The sequence below is a fragment of the Phalacrocorax aristotelis genome, chromosome Z, assembly GCF_949628215.1.
Source record: "Phalacrocorax aristotelis chromosome Z, bGulAri2.1, whole genome shotgun sequence".
NCBI classification, from domain to species: domain Eukaryota; kingdom Metazoa; phylum Chordata; class Aves; order Suliformes; family Phalacrocoracidae; genus Phalacrocorax; species Phalacrocorax aristotelis.
This window is the reverse complement of record NC_134311.1, coordinates 75,341,632-75,365,265: the sequence shown is the minus strand read 5'-3', so window position 1 is coordinate 75,365,265 and position 23,634 is coordinate 75,341,632.

Here is a 23,634-nt window from a genome sequence, read left to right as displayed (position 1 = left end):
GTTCCTTCCCTTTACTCTGAGCTTGCCTAATTAAAAAAACAAAACAAAACAAAACAAAACAATAAAAACCCCAAAACCCCAACAAGCACATAGTTCAAACGTGGAACCAATCAGTGAAGGTTACTGGATTTGAAATGCTACAGGATATGTTATGCCTTTGCAAGCACATCTCTTTTGCCTTTATATCTGTGTTTTATTTGTTCTTGTAGTAAGCCAGAAGTCCATGCCACCCACAGGAGTACTAAACCTTTTGAAGAAGTTTTGTGTGACTTAACTGTATATTCAATTTACTTACTACAGCAATTCTAATTTTCAAAACACAGATGAATAAACAGACTGGTGAATTTTCCCCTCCTCTTCAAATAATGAGAAGTGGGAGTAGACATGTGAGATCTTAAAGATCTCCACTATGGCAAATAGCATGTAGTATGAACTCTTTCACTTTCCATACTAAAATAGATAGGTATTTTTCGCTCCCAGGTCTCTGGTTGGTAGGTTTGTATGAAATATAGTTTCTCTAATGAGTGAGAATATTCTTCCACTTTCTAGTTTAAATTTATTTTCAACACTTTATACCCATTTTCTCTTGTGCAAACATTGCCCATTAACTTAAATATGCCCTTTCCTTCTTTCATGTTCCCATTAAAACTTCCCTGATGTCACTTTAGACAGCAATCAAATCCTTTCTCATATCCCTTTCATTTTGAAAGGCTCAACAAACCAAGCTTTCTAGACTGCTAAGAAAGCTTCTCCATTCCCTTGACCTTCTAAGTAGCCCTTTTCTGCATTTGTTCCATTTTATGTTTTATATCTGGGATTTCATAGTTCATTTATATTAAAACTTTACATGGAATTGGCAAATATACATATGAATTTCTTGTTCCTACACTTAAAGGGAAAAGCAATGTTAAAGGTTAGAAAACAGTCTATTGGTAGTGGTCTTGATCCTTCTGAATTCTGCTCGTGACAAGTTGTAATTTTGGGAACAGGAGTTTTCTTTGTTGTTATGGAAGTATTTTAAATTGCTTTAAAATGTGGGGAAATAATATGCTAGTTATGAGACACACAGGGATGACCTCTACAGACTGAACTTCAAGTGCATATTTGCCTATAAATTCAGAATGTAAATTTGATGACTGAGTGATCCTGTTCCTCTCCCGTCCTCCCAAACCACCTCTGGTACCAGTGACTTTTATCTTCTTAATTGAAAGTACTGTTGGGCATTTTGCTTTTCTTCTAAATAGGCATAAGACCTGTTAGGTAGCGTAACAGGTCCAATATATGTAGCATGGAAAACACTATGACTTCTCAACCTCCCACATGCACGGATAGCGTAGGACTTTCAGTAAGACAACACCAAGCAGGAGCTTCTGCCAGGTTAAACAGAAAGTGTTATATGAAGTGAGGAACATTACTGTCAAGAAATTACAACCTCAGCATTGACATAACTGTTGACAGCACCACTTCCACTGATAGTGGTATCAGAGCAGATTATGATTCACACAGGACTGCCCAAAGACTGATGATTTAGATGAAATGCTCCCAAATAAGGAAAAAATCTGAAAAGAAAACTGCAGATGACAGGGATTTTATCAGGCCACTGCTGAGATGGAACACACTTTCTCTTCTGTTCTCAGAAGCATCCTGCCTATAGAGATAAACCAAGCATAATGAAATATATTTCTCCACCCATTCCTTTCTTGATGGCAGCGAGAGGCATGATAGTAGGGAATGATAAATCCTGGGTGATGACTGAGGGTGTGTAACTCCAAAAAATGTCATCTTTCAAATACATTGCTACAAAGCTTTGAGGAACTCAGGACCAAATCTGTTAATAGCCTGACCTGTACAAAGCCAATAAAGAGATTTGAGGAATTAGCATGGCCCATAATTTCCAAATGCAACAATCAGAGTTTTTCAGTCTGATAAAGGGTAAATGGATGTGTTGAGCAGTCAGAATTTACTGCAGTGTGGAATTTGCAAGGTGGGATTTTTTGTATGTTTTTTTCCCTTCCTTTCTTTCCTGTTTCACACATATTCATAACTCTCATTGTCTCTCTTTTTCTTACACCCAGATTAAAAACAAAAAAGAAAGGGAACATGTTCATATCTAACATACATAAGAAATAAAGTAAACAGGGATCACTTCAGCCTGTAAGCGCCAAGGAAAAATGAAATAAATGTTTAAGAACATGCAATAATGCTGCAGATGGGGTAAGAAGAATATTACTGAGCTGAAACAGTGTAGGAGGATGTGGCAGTCAATATGATACTACCATATCAGTGAAAGGCCGATGATGTAAATTACTGAGTTTTTGTAGGGAGAAGCAGGATCTCTTAACAAACTTTCTAATATAATTGGAAGAAAATGACACTTTTTTTTGATGCTGGAAACTTTTTTCTTGTTGATGTTGTTAAATTAGGCATAGAAATGGTAATCTGGAAATCTGAATAGAATTTGACAGAAAAGGAAGTAGATATCAGGGAAAAAAAGGTGAGATGACAATAATCAAACCATAGGCTAACCAGGCACGTGTACAGTGATTTTCTTGCTCTGAAAAATTTATGAACAGTTTATTTAAAACTATAAGTGGTGAAGAACTCTCTGAGTCATAAACTAGCAGATAGTTCTGTTGAAAATAAGCCTATTGTGAGACACTGGGCCTACACAGGTGTGCAAAAGTCCAATTTTGAGGGTGGATTAACATGACTGTCACTGCTTGATATTTGCTCAAGGGTCACAATAGAAGGTAACTTGCTTGTATAATTGGTAAGAATGACTTATAGAATATACAATTCAAGAATGGTGTCATAATGTGCATTTGCTCACATTTGGATCTATGTTCTGTCCGATAAAAAGACTTGTTCTTGACACCGACTGATAGACTTCTTAATCTGGTGATACCAGGAAGGCAAAGATTGACTACTGACCCTATGGCTTATTACACTGACAAATTTACAAGTATGTTTAACAGAAATGAAAAATTTGCTGGAAGGATCAAAGGAAGACTTCATTAAAATTTTTTAGAAATGGAACTAAATTTGGTTTTGCTTAAAGGGGATTATTTCATAACATTCCTCAGTCCAGATTTAAGAAAGGTAGACTTTTTTTTTCATTGTATTTGAGCTGAATAGAGGAATGCTAAAATACAGATTGAGGATGTAGAAATTGCAAGAAAGGCACAAATACAGGACTTTTCCCACCACAAATAATTTTCATCTGACCATATTCAATAGTATGATCACCCTGAAGGCAATCTCTCTCTAATGCTAGTGTAGCTGGGTATATAATAAGAAAACTTAGATGTTTGATTTTAAAGATAGAATTTAAATAACTTGTATAGATTCAAGCTAACAAGTAACCTTCAAGTTTACACAATACAGTTTGGTATTGCTGTCTACTTTCAGTTCCTTTTCAAAATCTTAATTTCCCTCATTTGTTACAAAATACCACTATTTTTGCATCAAATATGCTTACATTCTGCTAATTTGCAAACACACAGTGAATTTACCTGTAGGTAAAAATCAGAAGTTTAGAGCTGATTATCAATATCTTGCAAAACAGTGCCCTATATTTTTTAATTTATGTACACAACCCTCCCAATCTGTTAAATATAGCCCAATCAAATATTTAATACTCCTAAAACTTAAAGTTTTAAAGTTTTAAATGCTCACAAAGCTATCCTGAAATCATCAGCAAGTACACTCACTGGGAAATATCCTCTGAAAGTAGAACAGCAGCTCTGAGTTCAGAAGACAAGTTTGCATTTAAGTTATCACTGGACAAAATTTATTATTTGGTCACTGCTTTTACCTTCAAACTTCAGATGTTCCTGAAACAGTATTTAAAAACTGTCTGACACTTTTATCACGAAGATCTTTGTGTATATGTAACAGTGTATGTGTAACCAAATTTGATGTTTTCTATTTTGCAATAGTTTATGAAATGTAACTTCATTTTATTTAGTATCCCTAATTTCTATTTACTCAAATTTTACAGGTTTATGATCTCATCTTCTAATCTCCCTAGGCTGTGTTCAGCATTCAGAGGGCCTTAAGTAATTCCCTTCATATTCTCTGGTCATGGCAGGGACTAAGTCTGCTCTATATACAACAATTGTTAGGCTACTCCAAGTAATGTTGCTAAAAAAAGCCATGAGAGACTAATCAACTTTCCTGACCATGCTCTTAATCACACGTATAATCCATTCTCTATTGACTAGAGATGAGGTATTTGAGAAACTAGCCTGTATCCCAAGATTTGGCCTTCAATTTTTCTTAGAGAAATGGCATTTTTCACTGCAGACCTTTAAAAAGGGAGAGAACTATTTAAGAAATCTACTCACCTTTATTTCTTCTTTGAGATGAAAAAGAAAGGAAATGCCAATATAACACATGTTGATTCCTTGCAAACATGTATCCTGTATTTTAAAATCATTGCCATTTTAGCAGGCTACTTTTGGGAAGCTAGAGAGTGATGCAGAGGTTTGAGAGCAGGTTAGGAGACATGGGGAGAACTTGCTGGAATATAAATATTGCAGTACAGGAATTATTTTAAGAGCCAGGTTCAGAAGGAAAGAGGAAAGGCAAAATAAATTGGAAAAAGAAAAAAAAGAAGAAAGGGAGAAGGGAAACAAGAGGAAAGGAAAACAAATTGAAAAGTGAAGAGGGAAAATGGGAAAATTAAGGAGGAATAAGAAGAATCAGGAATTAGAAGAAGGTATTACTCTTTAACCTTGTAATGCCCTATTGCCATTGCTAATAGAAAGCCACAGGCTTTGCTATGAGTTTATAAGGCCTCAGGTCTGTGGCTTGCCAGATTTGCACTGGCTGAAGTTTTCTTGATCTGTGTTCAGCATTGTTTCACCTGGTTTAGTTGTAATTGCAATTTTTCTAATTTCAAGGTGACTATGACTGGTTTGTTTTCCTTTTGTTTATCTTTTTGTGATACAACCACAGATATATATAGATGCCAGTAATAAGCAGCTATTCTGCCTAGAAGGAGATATTTGTGACTAACACAATGACATAGTGTAGAGAAATACAAACCTGGTATCGTAGCAGAAGCCTTGAGAAGTGGGAACATGGGATGCAGTGCAGAGGAATGCAGATGCGGGGTGGTAATAGGTGGGTCACAGGCTGGGACTGGAGACCTCACAGATATAAACAACTCATCCATGGTTAGTTAAAAAAACACAGACCTGGAGCTGGATGAAACTACTTTTAATGGTAACAAAAAGAACAAAGAGATAGTACCTAACATTCATAAAAAGGAACGTCTATAGCACATTAGTATGTAAAGTGGAGGTACAGACCAGTGCAGACAGTGCAGACAATGGGGCTCTGGAACTGGAGGGCCAGGCAAACGAGGATGTAGGCAAAGGTCTATTGAGGGGGTTGCTGGGGGTGAGTCGGTCAGCCCACGCATTATGGATGCCTGTGTTAAGAAGAAAATGAGGGTAACTGGTGTAAGCAATTCCCTTATAAAGGGAACAGCGGGCCTAATATGCCGACTGGACTCATCCCACAGGGAAGTCTGCTGTCTCCCTGCAGCCGAGGTCAGAGACATTGCTAGGAAGCTCTCTGGCCTGGTACAGCCCTCTGATCACTACCTGCTATTGGTTATGCAGGTGGGCAGAGATAAGGTTGTGGAGAGAAGTCCAAAAGCAAACAAAAGGAACTTCAGGGCACAGGGACGATTGGTTGAAGGATCAGGAGCACAGGTGGTGATCTCCCACCATTGACAGGGAACACTACTGAAAGGAACAGGAAAACTCACCTGATTAACACATCACTCAGGAGCTGGTGCCATCAGTGGAATTTTGGGTTTTTTGATCATGGGGAGGTTTACAAAGCACTGGGCCTGGTGGCAGCATATGGAGTTCAGCTGTCTCAAAGGGGGAAAACGATTTTCACACAGGAGTTGGTGCGGCTCCTCAAGAGGGCTTTAAACTAGATTTGAAGAGGGATGGGTATATAGCCAGGCACACTAGGGAGGAGTCTAGGGGTGGCATGCCAAGGTTGGGGATGAAATCAATAACACAGCTCAAGTGCATCTATACCAATGCATGCAGCACGGGCAACAAACAGGAGGAGGTGGAAGCCGTTGTGCAGTGGGAGAGCTATGACTTTGTCTCCATCACAGAGGCATGGTGGGATGACTGTCGTGACTGGAGTGCTGCAACGAATGCCTAGAAGTTCTTCAGAAGGGATGGACTTGGAAGGAGAGGCAATGGGGTGGCCCTGTATGCTAGGGAGTGTTTCGATCATATAGAGCTCGGCGATTGTGATGATAAGGTCAAGTGCTTGTGGGTAAAGATGAAGGGGAAGGGCACTAAGGCCGATACCCTGCTGGTTCTTTTATAGACCACTCGACCAGGATAAAGAGGTAGATGAAGCATTCTACAAACATGTGGCAGAAGTGTCACAATCGCTAGTCCTTATTCTCACAGGGGACTTCAACTTACTGGACATCTGCTGGGAATACAACAGAGCAGAGAGGAAACAGCTTGAGGAGGTTCCTGGAGTGTGTGGAAGATAACTTCTTCACACAGCTAGTAAGTGAGCCTACCTGATCTGCTGTTTACAAACAGAGGACTGGTGGGAGATGTGTGGTCAGAGGCCTCCTTGGGCTTAGCAACCATGATATGATAGAGTTCTCAATTCTTGGTAAAGTAAGGAGGGGGTTCAGCAAAAACACTACCATGGACTTCCAGAGGGTAGGCTGTTCAGGGTACTGGTTGGGAATGTCCCTTGGGAGACAGTCCTGAAGGGCAAAGGAGTCCAAGAAGTCTGGGCTTTCTTCAAGAAGGAAGTTATAAAGGTGCAGGAGCAGGCTGTCCCCGTGTGTGTAAGATGAAACAGTTGGGAAGACGACCAGTCTGAAGAGGGAGCTTTTGCCGGGACTCAGGACAAAAAAGGACCATCTACCACTTTTGGAAGAAGCGGCAGGCAACTCAAGAAAAGTACAGGGATCTCATTAGGTCATGCAGAGGGAAAATTAGACACACAAAAGTCCAGCTAGAACTGAATCTGGACACTGTTCTAAGGGGATAATGAAAAATGTTTTTACAAATGCATTAACGACAAAAAAGGAGCCAAGGAGAACCTTCACCCTCTATTGGATGGCGGGGACAGGGAGCATTGCCACCAAGGATGAGGAGAAGGCTGATGTACGTAATGCCTTCTTTGCCCCAGTCTTTAATAGCAATCTCCTGCAGAAACTGGCAGCTCATGGCTTGGATGGACATACTCTTTGCTGGGTAAAAAACTGGCTGGATGGCAGAGTCCAGAGAGTTGTGGTGAATGGAGCTAAATCCAACTGGCAGCCAGTCACAAGCAGTGTCCCCAGGGGCTGTTTCAGGCCAGTCTGTTTAATACCTTTATCAATGATCTGGATGAGGGGATCGAGAGCTCCCTTAGCACGTTTGCAGATGACACCAGATTGGGCAGAAGTGTTGGTCTGCTTGAGGGTAGGAAGGCTTTGCAGAGGGACCTGGACAGGGTGATTGGTGGGCCAAGGCCAGTTATATGAGGTTTAACAAGGCTGAGTGCCAGGTCTTGCATGTGGGTCACAAAAACACCATGCAATGCTACAGGCTTGGGGACAAGTGGCTGGAAAACTGCCCAGCAGAGAAGGACCTGGGGGTACTGGCTGAAAGCCGGCTGAGCATGAGCCAGCAGTGCCCAGGTGGCCAAGGAGGCCACCGGCACCTGGGTTTTTGTCAGCAATAGGGTGGCCAGCAGGAGCAGGGCAGGGATGGTGCCCCTGTGCTCGGCACTGGTGAGGCCCCACCTCGAATGCTGGGTTCAGTTTTGGGTCCCTCAGGACAAGAAGGACATTTTGGTGCTGGAGCGTGTCCAGAGAAGGGCAATGAAGCTGGTGAAGGGTCTGGAGGACAAGTCTTATGGGGAGTGGCTGAGGCAGTTGGGGCTGTTTAGCCTGGATGAAAGGAGGCTGAGGGGAGACCTTATTGCTCTCTACAACTGCCTAAAAGGGGGTTATAGTGAGGTGGGTGTTGGTCTCTTCTCCAAAGTTGCTAGTGATAGGATGAGAGGAAATGGCCTCAGTCTGTGTCAGGTGAGGTTTAGATTGGATATTAGGGAAAATGTCTTCACCGCAAGAGTGGTCAGGCACTGGCACAGGCTGCCCAGAGAGGTGGTGGAGTCACCATCCCTGGGGCTGTTCAAAAACCGTGTAGATGTGGCACTTGGGGACATGGTTTAGGAGACATGGTAGTGTTGGGTTGATGGTTGAACTTGATCCTAGAGCTCTTTTCCAACCTTAATGATTCTACGATTTTATGATTCTATGTATGAAGAAAGAAGAAGGTGTAAAAGCATGTTTGGAAACATGAAAAAATGACCCCAAGTGGATCCTAGAGAGAGGAGGAAGAAACCATCAACATCAGAAAGATATCCTTCCTGGCCAGGACTCCAGATGCTGACAACTCACCATAATCCCCTGCCACCACCACTACCACCACCAGAAAAAAAAAATCAACCTTGGGACACTGGGGATTAAGGACAGGGTGAGTGTAATAGTAGGGCATGGGGTAGAAATTAAGAAGTGTGTGCATTACAGTTTTAATCATTTTATTATTGCTTCTTTCCTATAACAATGCAATGTTGACTAACAATGATTCTTGGCTTAGACTGTTAAAATTTCAACTATACTAACAATAAAACTATATAATCATATATAAGGGTCCTTTGCCCATAAAACAAAAGTTTGATCTTAACAGGGGAAGGAGAAAAAAAGTAACAGAAAAAAAAGGGGAAAGGGAAAGCAGAACTGGACAAGATGATCTCCAGAGGTCCCTTCCAACCCCTACCATTCTGTGATTCTGTGAAATCAGAAGGCCAAAGTGAAAGGGAAGGAGAAGGGGGAGCAGGTTTCAATATTTATTTCTAAGTAAAACAAACCTGTTTTTATCAGAGATGAGGGAAAAATGGGAGAAAAAGTCTTAGCTGTAAATTGTTTTAAATGTACAACTCCTTACGTTAGAAAGAACTTCAAGGAAGTGTTCAGATTTACCCGCCTGCGTTGTCCTAGCACAGTGGTCAGCTTCAGAAAGACTTGAAAGACCTTTCCTTTCTCTTTCCAGCCAACTCTAGTGGCCTGGTCTTAGGAATATTGCCAACACAGCAGAGAAATGAAAAATTCTCTCCCCCTTTATTATTATTATTTGTTTGCACAGCAGAGAATTGTGTGTTGAAATTTATTGCTGATACAGAAAGAAGTACAAATGATCTGTAGTAGTGAGCCTCTAAAGGCACTTGGCATTGAGCTGTAGATATACAAAAGCCTCTGTAAGGTGACTCCTGCTGTTTATTACCACTGGCTCTGTAGGCAGCAACACTGCAATGCAAAGATAGATAAAGCAAAATAAAGAAGGAAAAAAAACTTCATTTGGTGTAAATTGGCTTTGGTGTAGCTGTGTCGGTTTACAGTGATGGGAAATCTGTTACAAGAAGTCTACAGAGCTGACCTTACCTTCTCCTCTAGGCAAAAATTGCATTGACCTTGGTGAGAATCTGCTTCCAGCTGTCTATATTTATTTCAAGTTTGCAATACTTGGAGGGTGGTGGGTTTTCATTTTTTTCTCTGTTCATTTGTATTTCTAAGATCCAGCTCTTGGAGTAAAGTGATTGCAGGAAAAAACCATCAGTTTTGTTTATTGACTGAAGCACCCTAGTACAGAGAAATGTTCTGTGATCATAATGAGCAAGTCATTACTTAAATCCCTCAAACCATGTGAAAAACAAAAATCCAAATCCTTAAATATATATTCAGGTAATATAGGAAGAAAGATGAAGGGAGGAAAGACTAGAGATTTTTTAAGCCAACACAATTTTTAGGGACATACCTATATTTTATAGGAGATTTATCAAGTGATTACCAAAATTTAGTAGTAGAAATGTCAGCTACTCCACAGCGTTACAATGTCATTAATTTTAGCAGATTTATAGAGATAATGTGGGAGACACAAAAAGTAAAGCTGTGTCAAGAGTTTTTATTCTGAGAATATGATCTGCAACAGAATCATGCCTCCTCTTTGGCAGTGACTGGCACTATATGTATGTATTCACATGCATGCATATAGATGCCGGATGCATGATTCCTGTGTGTGACTGTCATTCATCAGACCAGCTTTTCATTTATATTACAGTATCTAAAATTCCTGAGGGGTGAATCTTGCTGGCTTCAAATTGTATCTTCCTCTCAAACCTGCACTCATTTGAATTTTAAATAAAAAAAAAAAGAGAAGAAAGAGGTAGCTAATATGTTTGTGTGGGGGAAACTGCAACACACCTCTGTCATTCATGATCTAGCAGAAGCAAAGACAGTACCATGCTTACCCACCTTGTTAAATTTTTAACTCCAAAAAACATATACTGTGTCATCATGAGAATGGAGTAACTGCTATTTTGTTTGGATTTCAGTAAGCAACTTGCTAAAACGATTCAATGAAGGGTAAATAAAGGAAATAGTAAAGATTAAAAAGGGAAATAATCCAATTCTCATCTACCTGAACTTAAAAAGAAAGTACTAAAGCAACTTTTATAAATTAAATATTAGAATTTAACAGTGAGTTAAATAAAAGCTGAATTAGAGTCAAGGCTAGAATTAATGTTTATTTAGATAGCTGAACTAAGAGCATTCATCTGCTGATTTCCGTCAACCAGGAATCGTATCGTGTGTGATCTTGGGGTTTTTTTTCCTGAATATTTTCAAATTCAGGCATTTTCCAGTACTCATTCCTGTGGGCTGTAACTCCCACAAGATGGAGTTCTCTCCACCTTGCAGCCAATACGCAGTTGTTTCAGAATTTCTGAGGCCCATTACTGGGTCTCTCACTCTTGCTTAGTTTTTTGAACTAAACTTAGTTATATCTCAATTTAACTGTGCATAAAATAGTTGTAAATGTGTTTATTTCTCACAGGGTTTGGAGAAGTTATTTCTTATATTTTCTCCCTCACTCACTTTTATTGTTCTTTCACTCTTACTTTATGTTTCCCGGTCTGTCTTATAACCAGCCATTAGACTGAAATCCATCCTTTATTGAAGGCAACAGCAAACGTCCCTGACTTTGTTATTTTATACATGTAATTATAATGTGTTTGGAAAAGACACTGGGCTTTCAGTAAGATTCTGATCTATGCCACCCACTTCACCTGAAAGTTAAAAGGCCCTTAGCCAGTCAGCTTGCCTGCTTCTGTGGCCAGAAACACTTCTGGAAGAGGGCTCATCCTCTCAAAAGAAAGACCTCCAAGTAATGTGGAAAGAATTTCCCTCAGGATGTACTTATTTTTCTCCATTGACTATGGAGAGAATCTAGGCAACTAGCTTAGATGAGGTGCCTATTTTTTAGAGTGATAAACTCAGTTGAAAAGAATGGGAAGAATTCATCTTACTTAGGTTAAGACATCGAAGTTAGACATTTCAGTATGAACTAGTAATTCTAAACTCCTTTTATAGGTAAAGGAGAGATATAAGCACTTTTGCTTATTCTTCAGGGCTGTTCATTTAATCCTAAAATGGCTTATTAAAATAGCTCAGATGACTTCAGACTTCCAAAACTGAGGGAGATTAATCTGACCTATATGCTCAGAAATACTCAGCACAAAACTACTTTGATTTAGTCATATCCTATGCATATCATCATTATTATGAAAATGGTAAATAATCACTCTAATATTTGGTGGGAGTTTTTAGAGAAAAAGAAGAAATAATAACCTTCAATTATTGTCATTATCTGACTCACATGACAGTCTTTGATTTTCCTGTTTCTTCATTTTACTTCCATCGTTAGAGAATGCTTGTTTAGAGGTGCCTAGTTCCTTTTTCTTCTGCCATACTTTCATCCAACAGAGCAAGCCTTGAAGTGACTATGGATATGGTGGAGAAGGAAAACTTAGTTAAATACCTGTCCTTCTGTCTGTTTCCCAATACCTAAACAGACACGTTGTGGTAATCTCTCACAAATATCTAGGCAAGGGGATGGTGAGGTGCATTATTTGTGTTGGTAGAAGAAACTATGGAAGTTGTGCTAACACTCTCACCAGCTTAGAGCTTCAGCTACTTACTTGTAAAGCAGCTGTTTTCTACCCTCCCTCTAGCTGTTCATGTTTATCATCATTCTGTTTGATTGTAAGCTTTTTATTTACTTTTGTTTCAGCAGCGAAGGCTAAAATGCTGAATTTAGGAAGCACTTTCTTTTTGTGTCCCAAGAGGATGAAATTTCATGCTCTTCTCAGATCCCTTTGATAACTGTCAAGGCATTTTAGTCTCAAAGGCTTGTCTAAGCAGGCTGGTTCCATCTTCTCTGGTTTTGTCATGTTGTGCTTACAGAGCTCAAGAGGGTATCTGTCCTGGTTCAGACTAGTTCTATGGAGCGTTATGAAAATTAGGACCAAATGCTTGACCTTAACCTTGGATTCATTGATCTGGATGTAGGAGTGATGGACTGTTTACTGTAAGTCATTCCTTCTTCAGAAGACTGTTTTATTTTGCACCCAGTAGAGTCAATTTAAGATATTTTCACTCATTCATTGTTATTACTATTTGCAGGCATGAAGTGTGATTAAAAACATTTGTCTGGCATCCGTCAAATAACTCAAACCTGGACAAACCTGGACTCAAACTTTACTTTGGTATGTCAAATGTTTCATACCCTAATCTTCTGCAGTCCAGTTATTTACCATTTTCATCTGGAGGATTGGTTTTGCCAAGCCCTGGAATAGCCAAGAGATGTGTTTATTTCTGCAAAGTAAGTGTATTCTTGATTGTTAGCCTCGACAACTATTACTGAAAGTCTTTTTGGCTTACCATCCACTACAGAAGCTTGTCACAGTTGTTGAGCCAACAGGAGACTAGACTTATCCCCAATGGGCACTTTACATAAAAAGAGACTAAAGAAAACTTTTGGGTTGAATATGAAAGAACTTATTATCATCCAACATGTACGTATACACCTGCAGCTCCTTTAAGATAAAACGACAGTCTTTGTGAACAGCAGCGTAAAATTCCATAAAGAAATCCAGCATGTAAATTCATCTGTTACATATCCAGCACATATTGTAGATGCATACAAGAAATTGGATAGAGTGGCTATCAGCTGCTTTTGCCTGCTTTTTTAAAGCAGCTCCAGAACAGGTAAAATAAGTGTACTTGAGAACTATCCTTATAAGCTTCAGATCATGGATAACTTACCACCTATCCTCAGGATACATTTCCCTTTTAGTAATATTTCTGTATGTTGCAATACCCAAGCGTTACTTCAGCATTACTACTTCTATTTCTGGAAGATTGAAACTGTCATTCCCAATGAGATGAAGTTATGACTGTTCATACTATGTAATCCCTTTCATAAAGTCATTGTTATGGCACTGTAATGTTCCTTATTTTAGTGGCTATTCAGATTGATTCTGAAGGGTAGGTTATGAACTTACCCAGCTTGTCTGTCTAAAGTCTGTATAATATTGTCAAAGTGTGATACAGTAACATAGTTAATGTGAAATTTTGTTTCTTTGTTTGTCTGCTTCTGATTTTTCTGTTGTAGGAATTTGTATTGTTCTTTTTATGCCCTTAAGGAAGGGGTAAAAAGAAACAATGTACTGGTTAGGAGAAAAAAAAAAAAGATTAAGAATCTACTTTGTTGTTTGTTCATCAACCGTACTACCTATATTTTCTGCTGAATGATTTTTACTTCGACAGTGTAATGAATATATCCTTCTCAGTTCTGTCTTTTGGGAGAAAACCTTTTCTGTCTCCAAATGAAGAATGTCAGGGAGTTAACTTATTGTTTCCCCACATTAATGGTTTTGGCATTAGGATGTATAGGATTTCTTCCTTTTTTTTTTTTTTTGTGTTGGTTGAACGTGTGCCCTCTGGATCGGTGAATTGTTTCAGCTGTGCTGTGTGTAGTTTATTTAGCAGATCCATTCCATATTTAATATTCTACATGTTTTAACATTTATGGGTCATCATTGAGAAAAGCAGGTGCAAACACCTGGATTTTCCAATACTCCTGTTAATTTATTAACCTGCAGGCAAAACTCTGACATCAGTTACATGGGATGTGGATCAAAAGAAATTCTGTCTTCTGTATTGGAGCAGCACCCTGCTTATACTAGTATAACAGAATTGAAAACAGGGATATTCTTGAAGAAAAAAAGAAAAAAAAAAACACAAACCCACAATTTATTTTCCCTTGTACTTATTTTTTGTTTCATGTTGTGTTCATTCATGAGGTAACCTGGTATAATTTCAATATGAAAAACTCTTATTGAAAGTAAGGCTTGCTAGAATGACGGCTTGCAGAGAGAGTCACCCTGAGGTCACTTTTTGAAATCCAGCACAGATCAGTAGCAATGAAGCCTCTTTGGCAGATATAAAATCTCTTCAGTGGGCTTCAATCCATGCCAAAAGAAGGGAGTTCCTCTGGAGAAAAGCCGAGGAGTCTGAACTCACCCTTCACTGAAGTAGATTGCTGATGCAGTCTCGATAGCTATGGTGACATTTCATAGGCAATGACGAGAAATAAATGTTATATCTCGTGAATAAACCAAATCTTTCACTGCTCTGCATGGTCAGTGCAGTGTTTTTTGCCATGACTAACCATAATTAAAATAGTATCTTACATTCAGTGAGAATTCTCTGTATACCCTCACTTCCATGAAGCAGCTGATTGTATGCATTTTCTTAGGGACACCCCGCTTATAAATGCTTTTTATTTTATATGAAAGGTTAATAAAATAAGACTGCCAGAAGGGTGAAAAGCATAAAGTTGAAGTTGAATAAATTTTACATTTTTCATAATTTTCCACTTCTTTCCTCCCAGTTGCTATTTTTTTTTCCTTTCTTAAATTTGGTCTTCAATGTTACATTGAAAGATAAAATAAGAATATAAAATCCGGGAAAAAAGTACCTAGACATAAGAATATTTCTGTCTGAGATTTGGTGACCTTAAAAGAAAACAAAACTGAAGTTGATTCTTCTAGACAAAAGAAAAAATAAAAAAAAAATTTAGAAACCAAAGAATCCAGTACCCAAGACTTATAATAGGGGAAAATAATGGTAAAGGACTATGAAAATACCCTTGAGTGTAGAAGAAAAAACCCAAAACCGTTTAAAAGTGACCCTCTCTGAATATTAAATATCTGCTCATAGCTTTTTGCCTAGTCTCAAACTCTGTTTCTTCTCTTTCATCCCTGACAAGAAGGTGTTTGTTCTAGAGTCACCCTCCCCCATTAATAGGAATTGCACTAATAAAACAAGTCTATATATAAACATTATCTTACATATGTGTTTAAGAACATTAGGTGCATTTACTACCATGGGATACTACCATCCCACTAGCTGTGGGATACAATATACAGTGGGAAAAAACCTGGAACATCAGTTTCAAGGTGAGGGGCTTTTTTTGAGAAAAAACTGACAAACAAATAAAAACAATGCTAGAAAGACTAGCACTCCAGATACCTTACCTGTGATAATTCTCAGGAATGTAAATATTTCTTCTACATTCACTTTGGGTTTATACAGGTCTCTGTTGTCATGGCTACACCAGTTCTAATAAATTAAACAGTTACATGGAGTATTTATGGATACTAGAAGTCAATTGGTTGTAAAACTCAATTGTAATAGCAGTCCTCAACACACTTTTGAACCATCTGACTTGAGATATCCAAAATTCCAGATATGCTTTGGGCTTAGTGCAAGCCAGGGACCAGTTTTCACACATCCGCCTTCTTTTGAAGGTGAAAAGCTTTTAGGGATATGGACATAGTCTTTTCTGTGCCGGTTGGCCTCAGTGCCAGAAAAGAGTGCTGGGCGCATTTAAACTCACAGTATCTGTGTTTATTTTCAGCTCCATCTGCTTATAGATCCATAAACATTTATTTTGTGCCATTGCTAACAAATCAAAGAATCATGAAGTAGTTTAGAGGTTGCTGAAAATCATCTTGCCCAGCCTCTCACTCAGAGAAGGGCCAGCTCAAGCTGCTCAGTTTGGTCAAATTTTGAATATCATTAAATGAGGGGAATCCCACAAGACCGCTGGGAAGCTCTTCCAGTGTTTGACCACCTTTAAGGCAGAAAGATTTTGCTCATATCTAATGAGAATTTCTGTTCCATTATGGCTCTGAGACCATGTATCCATACTGTGAGTTTACCAGCACTGCAACTCATTCCAGGTGCCAGTCTCATTTATGTTCTGCACAAGCCATGGCGAGCTAACTGCTGGGGACCTAAGCAATCACATTGCAAGAGGTGAACTCTAGACAGTGGTCTGGTGAGCACTTTCTGCCTTAGTTCCTCTGGAGGGAATGAGTTCAGAGCACACTAGTAGTGCTCAGCTTTCTACAGCAAGAATCCCAGTACTGACACAAAACCCTTTTGTATCAGTAGCTTATCAAATCCTTAAGGTAGATGCACCTTATATTTCCCCTCAGTATTCACAGGAGAGCACTGGGCATTTCCAGGGGATTATTCAGAACTCAGGCAAGCAACAGGGAGCTGACAACCAGCCTTGGCACTGTATGTTCTTCAAATGCTCCTTCTACCTTAGCTATCAGCTTAACTTTTGTTGTTGACAGCTGTAGGTGTGGAGATCACTGTGACTTCTGGCATTAGCAAAATAGTGGGACTGTAGACATTTTAGTATCCTTGGTAATCTTGTGCCCTAAGCAGCTATTTTTTTTATGCTTTGAGTCAGACTTATGCTTCTTTCTTTAACAAATATGTTTGCTTTTCTTAAATCTCTTTGAAAGTAAGTTATTTGCTGATGTTTCTGAATGTATGTGTACTGAAAACCACTGAATAATGTAATGAGATAAAAGAAAGCAAATAGGGCATTTGTAAGTCTTTGCCAATAGAGCGCAAGGAAAACAGAGCGTAGAGAGCATAATCTGCTAAACATGACAAGGAAGAAAAGCAGGCAATTAGAGTGAAGAGTTATATAGACTGTAATGTGTGTGCATCCATATGGAGACAAAGTATGTGTGTAAGTATGTGCACATACAGCAATAAACATATATACAAATGCAAACATATATATGAATGCACACACGATGAATTTCTAATTAAGATGAGAACAACATTCAAGCTTAGACTCAAAAGTTATCAGAGGCCTTCCAGAGATTCCCCCTGGAGTTTCTGAGAGCTAGGTTTAGTAGCCAGTAATTTCCAATTTCTTAGATAATGTGTAGGACCATGGTGCTGATTAGCCCTTAAATCATGCTCTCCCTGGAAAAGTAAAGTCTTTAATTTCTTTAATGGTTAAAAACATGTCGCTGCTTTTCTCTTTTTCACCTTCAGAAGCTCTTGGTTAATTGCAAACTGGCCTCAGTATTTATTTTTGGGTGCTGAGGATAAGCAAGGGCAGTCCTGTTGAAGGTAAATGCAAAGGGGTCTCATATTTGGGGAATTGGTTTCCCTAGTGGAGAAATGATACATCTTTTTAATTCCTGCATTTTTAAAGTGATGCCTGGGGTTTTTAATCTTGAGTCTCCCTTTGACATTAATGGGAGTCATGTTGCTGAAATAAGCACGTGATGCTTTGATAATTGAAAGGGACCATGTGTGATAGAATCATAGGCATTGGAGAGGTAAAATACCTGTTCCACTAGGAGATCCTGACAGTTTTCCTTCTAACTCAGGAAATGAAGGCATTTAAAGCTCATTTATTAGTGTACTGTTCAGTCCATCTATAAATGAGTCAGAATAGCTGCCTTCACTCCATTCACTGGAAGATTGTTGCACAGGATAAATAGAATTTATTGGTTGGAAATGTACCCTTCCTTAATTTCATCCCACTACATGTTATTCTTTCTGGGACCTGCAAGTAATCCCTATTTTACACTATTTTGGAGATTTTCAGAACATTACCCTGCTTTCCCCTAGGCCCTGTTTAGTTAATTTATATAGATTGGTCATTTTAATCTACTGACTTTGTAAATCAAGCCTTGAAGTCCCCATAGCGATTTTGTCTTTCTTTTTCCCTGAATATGCTAGATTTCTTGGGGTCTTTTACAGACACAAAAGAAGAACTTAGCTTTGCTACTGAGGAATCCATTAAAAATACCAGCTGAGTAAGACAGTGTGAAGGAGTCTCAGAGATGATCTGAAGATCACATTGGGGTACAGAGGTACTTATTCCCTGTGTTTATGAAGTCCATACAATCCGCAGAAAGAGTGTGCACACTCTTATTCCAATAAAAGGATTTGTTTTTCCCAATGAACAGTTCAGAAAATGACATCAAAGGTTTTTGGATATAATAAGGTCCTTGACCCCTTCAGAGTCCTTTACTGCATATACACTGCAAGAAAGAAGGAACTGAGAATCAAGGCCTTGTGGTTTAAATATTGCCTATGCTGTCTGTTGTTTTATCAGTTTACTCTATTCTCACCCCATCTAATGTAAGGGCATGACAATTCCTCATCAGTAACAGAAAACATCGTTATATATATTTACTCTCCCTACTCATCCTCTGAAAAAATCTTGTACATATTTAAGTGGGAAGAAGGAAGACAAATGAAGATAATATACTCTTTTACGATTTGTACAAGGCAAAACAAAAGGAATTTACTGCAGCGACATTTCTGCAGTTCACAGTATAAGAAACACAACAGGAACTTCAGGAAAGAAATTGAAAATCCAATCAAGATTTGAACATGTATTTTTAAAGCATAGCAAAAATATCTAAGGAAATTAATTGGGTAAAATAGTCATTAAAGCACAGTTGAGGTTGCCACCACAAACCATTTAAACATCAAAAGTAAAACTTTCAGTCTTTTAATGTTGATTTTCTTCTGCGCCCTGTGAAGAGTATTTTCTGGTTGCTGCTTTAGCATATTTGCATCAAAAGGCCATGGAGGTATCTAAAGCATCCTAGCAGTGGAAGCTGCAGTGAAGACATTTTGTGTGAAAAAATGTGAGAATTCCATGCACTTATTCCTGTTCATTATTAAGCAGCCCAACAGTCCTGTGAGTCTGATGGGAACATACATTCTTGCTTTACAGTTAGGGGCATTCAGTTGTTAAAAGAACAGGTTATTGTGAGGGCAAAACCAGGAATGGGTACAATTAACTTGTCTAAGACTAATCTCAGAAACACCAATTGAGAATAACAGTATTTCTTCTAAGTACCAGCAATCTACCAGGGGGCCACAATGCCATCCTGTAAATTCACTGAATTTCACCCTGGAAATATGCCATTAGTACCTGCCTGCACTTGTAGTAACTCTGAAAGGCCTGTGGGTGTATGTACCTCTGTTGATTTCTGCATGTTAACCACAGGTGTCTTCTTTAAAAGCAAAGTACAATCATAAAATACATTGCAAAATACAATTCATAAAAGCTGGAATTATCCAGGTTTTAGTAAGAGCACAGAGCAAGGTGTACTTGTCAAAAAAAAACAAACAGGAAGTCTGGCTTCATGTCCTTTTTTGTTCCGAAGGATTCAAGACTTCATCTCCTGTTTCCCTTGCAAATATCCTACACAACAAACTACAGGGTACAGTGACTGGAGAGACAGGAGGGTGATAGAACACCTTCTAGCCTCAAATTAGGCAGCTCTTCAGATGAGAAAACGAGTCATAAATCAAGGATGAGGGCAATGTGTTTGCTATTGCCGAATGTTTCATTACACAGTTAGGAAAACAAGCTGTGTACTAAGAATTGTAATCTTACTTTTGTTGTATTGGGCTTTTAAAATTTTTTTACAATTACAATATTTTTACAATTGCAATGTGAATTGTAAACTACAAGATCCTTGAATATTTCCCTCTGGATATGCAAATATAAACAAACAGAAAAATGTACTAATGTTAGAAGTGCAGGGCATTTCCAATACCTATCTAACATTAAATTCCTTATCCTTAGAAGAAATTGGGGCATAAGCACCCTTCACAGCATAGTATCTTTACCATCGGTCTCTACCCTCAAGCTCCATCTTGCTGTTCTTTTTCCATGCCACAGCCCCTACTTTCCTGTCTGAACAGCAAGACAGACAGAGAGATTCATGGGAAGTACTGTCAATGGTACAAGATAGGAACTTCAGTAGGTCTTTCAGTGACCATTCTACACTACAAAAGCTGAACTCTACTTTCCTGTACTGTTTGAATCAGAGAACTCTACTCAGTTTAGTGCTGCTTCCTGCATGGGCAGAAGCGCTTAAATTCACACACCTAATAAGAGTGTCTAATTCTAAGCAACACTCGAATCAGCATGCTTGGGGATCCCCCAGATGACTCACATCACTTTCTTCCATTGCATTAATCAACCGTTACAAGCACCTAGCCTCTTATTCAGTGTAAGATAGCTCAGGTGTTTGGAACCACCTCTTTGCAGCCAGACAAACACACAAAATATTTATTATGGTTGAGGTATCTATAGTAAAACACTGGGGCAGTTTGTGGAAGTTTTAGCCTAAATAATTTGGTACAATGTGATGGGAAGACAGAGCAAGAGCTCTGGTTAGACCTCAGCTATTGTGATTCCAGGTCTCCCTGACGTAAACATTAGCGAGAACAAAAACTGTTCTGGTACCACAATGACAGAACATGTAATCCTGAGACTATATAATACTTTTCTTTTATAGCTGTGTCAATGTAATTTTCTTTTGGTGATGTTTCAAAGCTTGCACTTTAAATATGAGGCTATGAACACCTCTAATACTGAAGATTTAGCTCAGTAAAAATAATAGCATGAAAACATCAAGCCCATTCTCTTGAGTTTTCATGGTCTATTTCTTCGCTTGCAGCAAAGTTAGATAAAAGTATTTACCTCTTAAATGTTTACCTAATACAGTATGAAGTGTTGACCTTAAGTAGTCTTTACAGCTCGTAGAACATAAAAATAAAATTATGAATGAGCAATTTTTATTCCTACAGAGCCAATGACTGTAGCAAACTATGTTTTTTCCCACTCTTATCCTACAAATATAAGTAATATAAACTTGTACAATTACTATCATTCGCAGATGTCATTGGTCACTTTTTGACTTAACTTTAAAGCCAAAGGCATAAATGCTGGTAGAAAGAAGGAAATGCTGAACTTATTAGCAAGTATCTTCCTGTGTTCGCTGATAAAGTCAGTGAGCAAGACCTAGATTCTTTTCACAAAGAAACACAAAAATTGCTTCAGTTGGTTAGACCAGGCCATCTAGACAGTGACCAAAAGAAACTATAGACAAAGAAGTCCTGAAGTTTACAGTTCAGATCCAACTGTTAAGTGCAAACCAGAAAACTCTCCCTTTAAGTTGTGCAATAACTCATTTTAGTTCTCTCATCTCTGCTCTGTGTTTAACAATGTTCATATCAAACAAGCATTAAGAGAATCCATCTGTGAGCTCAAAGTTAGTGCCTCATTACTACTGCAAATAGGTTTTTTTCCCCTTCTTTACCATAACAAGAAATTAACTTATTTACAGAGCCAAACTGTCCTATGCAGCATTTCAAATCTAACAGCATTTTCTCTGCTGTTTTGTTTGATTGTTCCCATACTCCACCTAAGCCTTCTTCCAGATTCCTATGCTGCATCTTCCTTACAAACACAGCATTTATTAATTCTTCAATAACCATTTGCCTGCAAAACATTTCACTCCAAATGGGTAGAAATCACATAGAATCACAGGTTGGAAGGGACCTCAGGGACCATCTAGTCTGACCTTTCTAGGAAGAGTGCAGGCTAGACAAGATGGCCCAGCACCCTGTCCAGCCGAATCTTAAAAGTGTCCAATGTGGCTGAGTCAGCCACTTCCCTGGGGAGATTATTCCAATGGGTGACTGTCCTCACTGTGAAAGATTTCCCTCTGGTGTCCAATCGGAATCTCCCCAAGAGCAACTTGTGTCCATTCCCCCTTGTCCTCTCCATGTGACTCCATGTAAAAAGGGAGTCTCCATCTTCTTTGTAGCTGCCCCTTAAGTACTGGTACACGGTGATGAGATCCCCTCTGAGCCTCCTTTTCTCAAGGCTGAACAAACCCAGCTTTCCCAGCCTATCCTCGTATGGCAGCTTCCCAGTCCTTTGATCATCCTGGTGGCCCTTCTCTGGACCCCTTCCAGCCTGTCCACATCCTTTTTGTATAGAGGGGACCAGAACCATACACAGTACTCCAGGTGTGGCCTGACAAGCACTGAGTAGAGTGAGATAATGACCTCTTCGTCTCTGCTGGTGATGCCCTTTTTGATGCAACCCAGCATCCTATTGGCCTTTTTGGCTGCATCTCTTTACCTTTTAACCAACAGGCTACCAACACAAGGTTTGCCTTTTTTCTCTCCTTCCATATTAAGCCCTAGACTAGAATACTGCTTACCTTACAACTCAGAGATAAGCTGGGACAGGGACTGCAGCCCATGCGCGACCCATGCTAAGGGTAGGACACCTATGAGGGATTGCAACCATAGACCACTCCTCTATTCTTTCAAGAAGCTTTATCTTTATCTTCTTTTGGCTTTCAAATGTCTTTTCAGAAAAGTCAGTCATTTCTAATGAACTACAAACCCGTATATAAATTTCTTAAGCAAAAAAAATTTATACTGTATTCAGACAATGTGATGGTTGCTTTGCTTAGGGTTTGTGATGAGAATCCATTACCAAGAGAAAAACTACAGTGTACTTGAAAAACATTTTTTCCCCTCTTTCACAGATGCTCCTTTGATCTCCTCTTCTCATGTTTCTGTTTTTTTGTTTTGTTTTGTTTTGTTATGTTTTGTTTTCCCATCCCCTTTCAACCTGAGGCATGAGTGATGAATACTGATGTAACGGAGTCTGGTCTTATTAAAAAATCCAGAACACTGGCATACAAACTTGTCCAAGTTTTCTATGATTTGTAGGTCAGAAAATCTGTCTAAGATATTTAATTATCTTGTGAGGCAAGGGTTATGCTTTGCAGTCACTGGATAACAGGTTGAATAACTTCTGCAGTGCTCCCACTTTTAATACAAGTCACTGTGAGACTTCATGCAAGCAGCTTTTCTGATATTATTGAAAGGTATTCACATTTTGACAAAGATATTAACAAATACAGATAACTTTTAAAAGGTCAGATTCATAGGTCAGCTGGACTGATGCTAATTCAGTGTAGTTTCTACTGAGATAGTTAACTTGGTCTCTCTGCCTATATGGATATTTATAATGAAGTAACTGAGGAATGCTCATTTTCAGACATGACCCTCTCAAAATAAGAATATTGAACAATCGTGCAAAACAACCTTGTTTATGAAAACGTACTAAATTCTGGGGGTCGTCTTAAACCATATTCAGACTAAAATTCTATGTTGCTGCTGAAGCAAGTCTAAGGTTCACCTGAAGTATTAATAGGGCACTGAGGCTATAAAGCCAAAACTGACAGGATACGACTGCAGCACATTGCTCTGTTTTGTGTTATTTAAACTGGGAGATTGCTTGCCTGTAAAAAAGCTGATGATTACAAAGGAAACAACATGGCAAATGTTTCAGGACACTAAAAATCAGGTAAAAAAGATATCATACTGAGCTCCTCACTTCCAGATTGTAATAAAATTGTGTAAACTATTCACCGTTACTAATTTATTCAAAAGTTACTCCTTCTTGGGCTCATGAATTTATATTCAAACAGATTTGGATTTCTACAGATTTGTTACTC